The sequence below is a fragment of the Polistes fuscatus genome, unplaced genomic scaffold, assembly GCF_010416935.1.
Source record: "Polistes fuscatus isolate 324 unplaced genomic scaffold, CU_Pfus_HIC Scaffold34, whole genome shotgun sequence".
Classification (NCBI taxonomy): Eukaryota; Metazoa; Arthropoda; class Insecta; order Hymenoptera; family Vespidae; genus Polistes; species Polistes fuscatus.
This window is the reverse complement of record NW_025113112.1, coordinates 352,501-361,287: the sequence shown is the minus strand read 5'-3', so window position 1 is coordinate 361,287 and position 8,787 is coordinate 352,501.

Below are 8,787 nucleotides of genomic sequence, written 5' to 3'. Positions count from 1 at the left end.
ATTACGCTGTTATCCCTAAGGTTATTAATTCTTTTAATTATAAAAATTATCATTAATTTTCATTTATCTATGTTCATAATAAATTAAAGTTTTAAAATTTAATTACTCTCCTAATAAAAAAATCTTAAATTATAAATTTAAAAATTATAAAGTCTAATTTATAAATTCATATTTTCAAATTCGTAGGGTCATATCGTCCAATAAATTCATCAAAGCATTTTAACTTTTAATTTAAATTCAAATTCAATTAATTTGAAACAGTCTATATTTTATTAATTCTTTCATTCAAGTTTCCAATTAGTCGCGATCAATACACCGATTGGTACGGACGTGTTTACATTTTATTCTTAATCTCTTATCCTACTGTCTATACACATTCAATAGTTGGAATAAGGTCGTTAGACAGCCGTTAAACTGGAAATCTTTTGACTCTGTCACGTCAATGGATATAAGCCTTTCGCATATCCTTGACCAGGATATGCAAACATTCAGGCCACCGCCGTGGCAAATAGCTACTGGATCAAGTCGTCCGACTACTCCTAATAGCAGGAAAAGACCAAGAGCAGAGGATGATAACATCAATAAAAATCATGAAATGGAAGGAGTTCTACTAACAGCAAATAGGTACGCAATTCTAAGTGAGTGCACGGAAGTAGATGCACCGGCTCCAGTAAATGGACAGTCACCAAAAGCGCCCCCACCTCCTCCTCTGATATATATAGATGACGTTATTGATATTCAATCGCTGAAGAAATGTTTAGAAGAAGTCGTGCATGAAAAAAGCTACACTCTTAAGATTAGCAATAATCAGGTTCGAGTCCTACCGGCTGATCCGGAGTCTTGTAGAAGGATTGTGAGAATTTTGAAGTTATCGAACGCTAATTTTCACACATATCAATTAAAACAAGAACGGTCGTTTCGGGTTGTCTTGCGCTACATTCATCATTCCGTTGATTTGAATGCCCTAAAGGACGAACTTAAAGAGCTTGGGCATGAAGTTGTAAACATAAACAACATAAGACACAGAGTAACAAATAACCCGCTATCAATGTTTTATATTGATTTGAAACAGAATCCAAATAATAACACGGTATATAACATAAACAAACTAAACAATACAATAGTCAAAATAGAACCACCCCTAAAAAAGAAAGAAATAGTTCAATGCAAAAGGTTCCAAATGTACGGTCACACTCAGAGGTATTGCAATCGCACATACCAGTGTGTCAAATGTGCAGGTCAACACGCAACGGCAAATTGCAAAAATTTGCAAATGGATTGCAAAAAATCCATAGATACTTTACCAACTTGTATTCTATGTAGCGGCCTCCATACTGCGAACTACAAGGGATGTCCACGCTATCAAGAACAGCTTAAGAAAACATTCCCGAAACCAAGGCTCAGGGAAAATCATAATATTCAGACCAACCTACAAGCCGACCAGGTGGAGAAAAACCAACATTACACAAAACCAATGGTGTCTTATGCTCAGGCAACGAAGGGAAATAATCACCTGTCAAATAATCCAAACCGGGAGACATCCAATAACGAAAATACAAGCAATTGTACAGAATCTTCCAAAAGTCTAAGGAAATTGGAAAAACTTATCGAAAAACAATCTGAGCAAATAAATAACCTCATCTCATTATTAACAGTTATCGTAAGTAAATTGTCAAGTATCGGCAAATAATGAAGACTCTACGTATCGCGGTTTGGAATGCCAACGGTCTAATGCAACGAAAAGTTGAGTTAGAAGCTTTCTTGAAACATCAGGATATTCATATAATGCTGGTATCTGAGACACACTTTACTGACAAAACTTATTTCAAAATTTTTGGCTTTAAGGTTTACTGCACGAATCATCCAAGTGGAAAAGCACATGGTGGTACAGCGATTAAAATTAAATCTAGTCTGAAACATTACGAACTTGCACCCTACAAACAAGATTATCTTCAGGCAAAAAATGTAATGATTTACGACTGGCATAGCCCACTAACTATCTCGGCAGTCTACCGCCCTCCTAAACACAATATTTAAAAAGCAGAATTCGATCATTTCTTGGAAAGTCTGGGCACTAAATACATGGCAGGAGGCGATTTTAATGCTAAAAATAACCATTGGGGCAGTAGAATTGTAAACCCAAGGAGGAGAACTCTTTTAAAAAGTATTAAAACAAATAAGGCAACGTTTATTAGTTCTGGAGAACCTACGTATTGGCCAACAGAAGTCAACAAAAGTCCAGATTTCCTCGATTTTGCATACTTAAAAATATATCTCCTAGATATATACAGGTAAGCTCTTCACCTGACCTTTCTTCTGACCATTCTCCAATTATAGCAACAATAAACACAACAATTGTTGAGAATAGCCCTCCAAGCTCAATATGCAATAAATTTACAAACTGGGATCATTTTCGGGAGACATTTAGTACTGCTGCTACAGCCGTAACACCATTGGTAACGACCGACGATGTAGACGTTGCGATAAATTACCTGACAAATAATATAATAAATGCAGCTCAAGCTTCTACACCTAGTCCTAAAAGCAAGAATAACTACGAGTATCCTGAATACATTATAAGAAAAATCCAAGAAAAACGAAAGCTGACAAGAATCTGACAAAATAGCAGATTACCGGATGACAAACAGAAATTAAATAAAGCAACGAGGATTCTAAGAAAAAATCTCACAAACTTTAAAAATGAAGGCCTACAGACCTTCCTGACAAAATTAAATCCCACAGCTAACAGTAACTATTTACTTTGGAAAGCAACCAGGCGATTCACACGTCCAATACAAGACATTCTGCCGATTCGACAACCACAAGGTGGATGGGCCAGAAGATTGATAGATAAAGCGAATCTCTTTGCCCTTCATCTGGCTAAAGTATTCAAATATTCCCCATCTTCTGCATCTAACGAGGAAGAAGAGATCAAGAGTTCTCTCTGCTCGCCTTTTCAACTGTCACCACAAATCAGACCTTTTACCTCGACAAAGGTCAAAGAGGCAATCGCAGCTTACATGAATCCAAGAAAGGCACCAGGCCTTGATCTAATCAGCGGGAAGATGATTAAAAATTTGCCGAAGAAATGAATCGCATCAATAGTTTCCATATTTAATGTCATTATACGTCTAGGATACTTTCCTACCACTTGAAAAACAGCTGTGATAGCGCTCATTCATAAACCAGGGAAAGCAGCAAGTGAAGTTACGTCATACCGACCAATTAGTCTTTTATCCGCTCTGTCAAAGCTATTTGAAAAAATGCTAATTATTCTCCTCCACGCTGAGCTGGACTCTAAAGTACTCCCTGATTATCAGTTCGAGTTTCGAAAGCACCATGCAACAATTGAGCAAATTCAACGCATAACTAGAAAGATATCATAAGATCTTGAACGGAAAAAATACTGTTCAGCGGTATTCCTGGACATTAGGCAAGCCTTCGACAAAGTGTGGCACACGGGACTGCTTTACAAACTAAAAAAAAAAAATACTATAATATCCTTTTTATCTGATTCTCAAGTCCTATCTCACAAACAGGAAATTTATAGTCAAATATCAAAACCAACTCACCACAGCCTATCCTATCTTATCCGGTGTTCCGCAAGGCAGTGTACTCGGGCCTTTACTGTACGCAATCTACACAGCAGATTTACCAACCTCTGACGAGATAACTACAGCTACATTTGCGGACGATACAGCTCTGTTAGCATCTGACAGCAATCCTAAAAATGCGACTGATATCTTACAACGTCACCTACATATTCTAGAAAGATGGTGCCAATAGTGGCACATCAATATAAACGAAAGTAAATCGGCGCATGTAACATTTACACTGCGTAAGCGCACATGTCCTCCAGTGGCCATTAATGGGGCGGAAATACCAATGAAAGATTCGACTAAATACTTGGGAATGATTAGTCTCGAGAGCAAGCTTGCTATCTATAAAGCAATCCTAAAACTGGTATGGACCTATGGAATCTAACTTTGGGGTACTGCTGGTAACTCAAATATAGAAATCTTATAGAGATTCCAATCAAAAATCCTGCGTTGCATCTGCAATGCCCCCTGGTACATAAGCAATGAAAGAATCCATAAAGATCTAAGGATGCCCACAGTAAAAAAAGAAATTGCAAACTTCATCGAACGCTACATCATTCGTTTATCTAAACACCCGAATTCACTAGCAAATAATTTGCTGGAAATCTCGAATCTAACTCGTAGGTTGAAAAGATTCAACCCTTCGGATCTTGCAATAAGATTCACTTAACATCTAACGATGTTAATTAGTAAAAGTTACATATATTTACGCTCATCATTGTAATGTTTTCTATACTTACAGTTCATGTCAATGTATCACGTCATCTTATATTACTCATAATTCTCCCTGAGAATTGATTGTAAATTCATATAATTATAATAAAAAAAAAAAAAAAAAAATTAAATATAATAAAAAAAATTAAAAATATTGAAACTTCATAAGACAAAGATTGAGAAATTGAACATGAAAAATATATCTCCTAATATTGAATTATTTAAATTAGATAATCATCTTCTCATCAAAATAATATAAACACCCAATCTTAAACACATTATTGTAGGAAATAGTATTTTAACTCTGCAGATACTCTAAAATACTCTTTACTCTGATATTGGTACTCTACTCTTTAAACTCTTACACTCTTCGATACTCTTTATACTTGTTAATACACTCGTTAATAAACTTGTCAAACTCGTACCCCTCTGCCCATTCTCTCACCTTATATCCTTTCTTCCTCTCGTCTTCCCCGCAACCACGCTAAATACACACATACACACATACTCTCTCATTCTCTTCATACTACAATAATAAAGGAAAACATTTCTTATACCTTTACCTAACTGAAAAACAACTTTACTTATACTCGATCATTCTTGAACATTCACATTTCAACGCCTCTTGCTTCTATATTTATTCCAATCCCACATTATTATATATAATATAAATAAATTTATAGTATAAATATTAACATTCATTGGTAAACCAAGAAATAAAATTATAACTATAATAAATCCAATCATTGGACTAATTAAATAAAAAAATAAATAAAATAAATAATAATGTAATATTATTTAAAATAATTATTTAAAAAAATATTTAAATAACATTATTAATGAAATTCAATATTTTTTAAAAACTATTTCTTATTTTAAGTCCTTTCGTACAATAAAATAAAATTTAATTATAGATAAAATCCGATCTGGCTTTCACCGATCTGAACTCAAATCATGTAAAATTTTATTAGTCGAACAGAGTAAAATTTTAAGCTTCTTTCTTGATTTTTATTTTAATTCAACATCAAGGTAATAATTAATTTTAATTATATGAAATTTCCAAAATTATTACGCTGTTATCCCTAAGGTTATTAATTCTTTTAATTATAAAAATTATCATTAATTTTCATTTATCTATGTTCATAATAAATTAAAGTTTTAAAATTTAATTACTCTCCTAATAAAAAAATCTTAAATTATAAATTTAAAAATTATAAAGTCTAATTTATAAATTAATATTTTCAAATTCGTAGGGTCATATCGTCCAATAAATTCATCAAAGCATTTTAACTTTTAATTTAAATTCAAATTCAATTAATATGAAACAGTCTATATTTTATTAATTCTTTCATTCAAGTTTCCAATTAAAAAACTATTGATTTTGCTACCTTTGTACAGTCAATACACTGCAGCCTTTTAAATTTTATTCAATGGGCAAAATAAACTTACTATCTAAATTTAACTAGACATGTTTTTAATAAACAGGTAAATATATATTATATAAATTAAATAAATTTGCCTAATTCATTAAATTAATTTTATCAAATAATAAAATTAATTAAACTATATACTGTTTACTAATATTATATTCTTTATTTTCCCAGCTTTACAGCCATGTGGAGTGATTTAATTTGCATTTTATTTTCTAACTTACTTCCATTTCTTAACATTAACATCCTTTAACCTTACACATTCCTTAACATAACACACTCCTCCTTATCTCTATCACAGTATTTCTTGCACATTCCCTTATCCTACTTTTTCTAATTTATACTCTTTGGTTTTGTTCTTTACTGGCATTACTTCTCTGCTTGTCCATACTCCTTAGCCATCTTTCTACCCTTCCATTCTTTTTACCCTCTAGTATCTCCTCTTCTTTCAATTCTGTTCTCATTACTTTCTGGCATCTATCTATGAGATGCTTCAGTGTTTCAGTTTCTGTGCCACACAGTGCACATCTTCTTTCTTGTAGCTCTAGCCAGTACCTGTTTTTCTCCTCTATATTCCCGCACCTCGCCCTCGCCTATAACCTCTGGCTACCTTCTTCTCCCGTTTTTGTCAGATATTCTGGTTTCGTAGCCGTCCTTATCTGCGCTTATCTCGGATTATATCTCGCTTCCCTTATTTTGTTGTTTTGTATCTGTCCCTATGTCTCTCAATCCCTCTCTTCCAGCAGTGCATTTACGTCTATCTCTTGCTGTCTCAACCGCTCTATTCCTAACTGGCTGTACCCGTTCCTTTTGAAGAAATCCTCTCTCTCCTTACTACTCTTGGTTTTACCAATTTCTTTCTCTTTCTCTTTTAAACTTTCTTTGACCAGTGTCCTACCCTTCGCTTTTCCAACTCCATCTTTGAATCTTAACGCACGTTGTCTCGCTCCTATTCTAATCTTATCCTTCTTCGTTTCTTCAAGAATTATATATCCTGGCGTGCAATAATCCAACCCCAAACACCAGCGAATGTACTTCTGCTGTACTTTCTCCAGTTAAGCCCTTCCGCTCAACCAAAGGGTTCTACTCAATAGAGCATCACTCCTTTAACCGGGCTATCAAACATATTCATTCTTCTTTTGAAGTCATCCCTGAACTTTCTTTCTCCGATGCCTCAGACTTGTCATACTACCACATTTGCTTTTTTCGCTCTCTCTCTCTCACGTGGCTCGTCATGCCCTCGTTCCTCTGTAAGCATACCCCTAAATATACAAACTTTTTCACCCTTTCTATTGCCTGTCCTTTCCATTCCCATTCTATTTCCTTCTTCTTCCTTCTGCCCTTCCCAAATATAAGCATCTTCGTCTTCTCTGCGTTTAGCTGTAGCCCTTTCCTGTCCAGATACCTCTCTAGTCTTTTTACTATCACTCTCATTTCTTCTTCTTTGTCCGCTACCAGTACCATGTCATCTGCATATGCCAGCGACCAGAATTTTTCCTTTCCTACTACCAGCCCTTCGTCTTGCCCTTTCCTCAGCACTTCTTCCAGATCGCTATGAAGACCGTAAACAATGTCGGACTCAGAGGACACCCCCTGTCTGATTCCTTCCTCTGTCAAAAAACTTCCTGTTTCTCCCTCGTTTGTTATTATCACATTTACCGTCTCTTCATATATTTCTTTTGTTCTCTCTATTAGACCTTTCCTTATGCCTCTATCCTCCATTGCCTCCCACAACTTCTCTCTTCTCACCTTGTCAAATGCTGCCTTCAGATCTATAAAGAGCGCGTAAACTTTCCCGGCTGTCTTATTCGGTTCCCTTTACACCACATGCTGCAGCACGTAGACGTTGTCCATCGTACCACTTCTTTTCCAATCCCGCTTGTGTATCCGGCATTATTCCTTGCTCTTCTATTTGTTCCTTTATTCTGTCATTTAATATCGCTGCATACACCTTGTATGCTGTTTCGAGTAGCGTTATCCCTCTGTAATTTTTCACCTCTTCTACCTCTCCTTTTCTAAATAAGTTACTATAATCCCTTTCCTTCACTCGCTTGGGAATCCTTCCCCTTTCTATACTCTTTTCAGGATCTCTTTCAATTTTTCCTGTTTAGTTCCTTCACAGAACTTCCACGCTTCGCTCGGGATGCCGTTTTGCCCCGCTACCTTTTTCCTTTACAGCATCGAAATTTGTCGTTCTATTTCTTCGTTTTTCAGATTCTCCTCATCTCTTTCCTCTTCCAGGAGTTCTCTTTTTGTTGTTGTCTCACAAGGGGACCTTACACTGAGGCCGACACGGATTTTAACGAGCTTTGGTATATTAGTAGTATAATTATATACGCTGTGAATTTTCCTTTCTGCGAATCTTTTATATGCTCTGCAATGAGTTTAAAATCAGAGTCTATTTCTTTTGCTCTTGAAATCCGATCTGACGTGTTGGTTGGGATTATCGAAAACTGCTTGTTTCTATCCTTGAATCTTTTAACTCTTTTGCTTTTCTCAACAATTTTCTCTTCTCCGAACAATCCTTAAATTTTAATACTATCAGCCCCTTGCTGATGTGTTTTGTCACTGTCTACCTTTTTAGTTCTAATCCGATTCTCTTTGCCACCTCTCTTAATATCCCCTCTTACGAGGTCCTTTCTCCCTCCAGAAATGCAATACACACGTTGTTCTTTCTATTCTCCCTCTTGCTTCTTTCTTTCTTCCACTCCTCATCAAACAGTGGCGCTCCGGTTTTCTCTCCTGCTTTTTTCCTTTTTTTTCCTGTCTTTTCCTGCATTTTTTTCTTCTTTCCCTGCACCAGCTCCTCGTATTGCCACGTTATTTCTTTTTTCACTCTTGACCTGTTTGTCGACTATGTTTTTCATTTTTTTTTTATCTCCGCTCTTATTCTTTTCACTGTCACTTGTTACTCTTAATTTTTGCTGCAGATTTTGCTCGCTTCCATCTCTTCTTCTTTCCTCTACTTGATTGATTCTTTCTTCCATTTCTCACCATCTAACCTTCCACTCTTCCTTTTCCCTTTCCCGGTTTCTTTCACATTC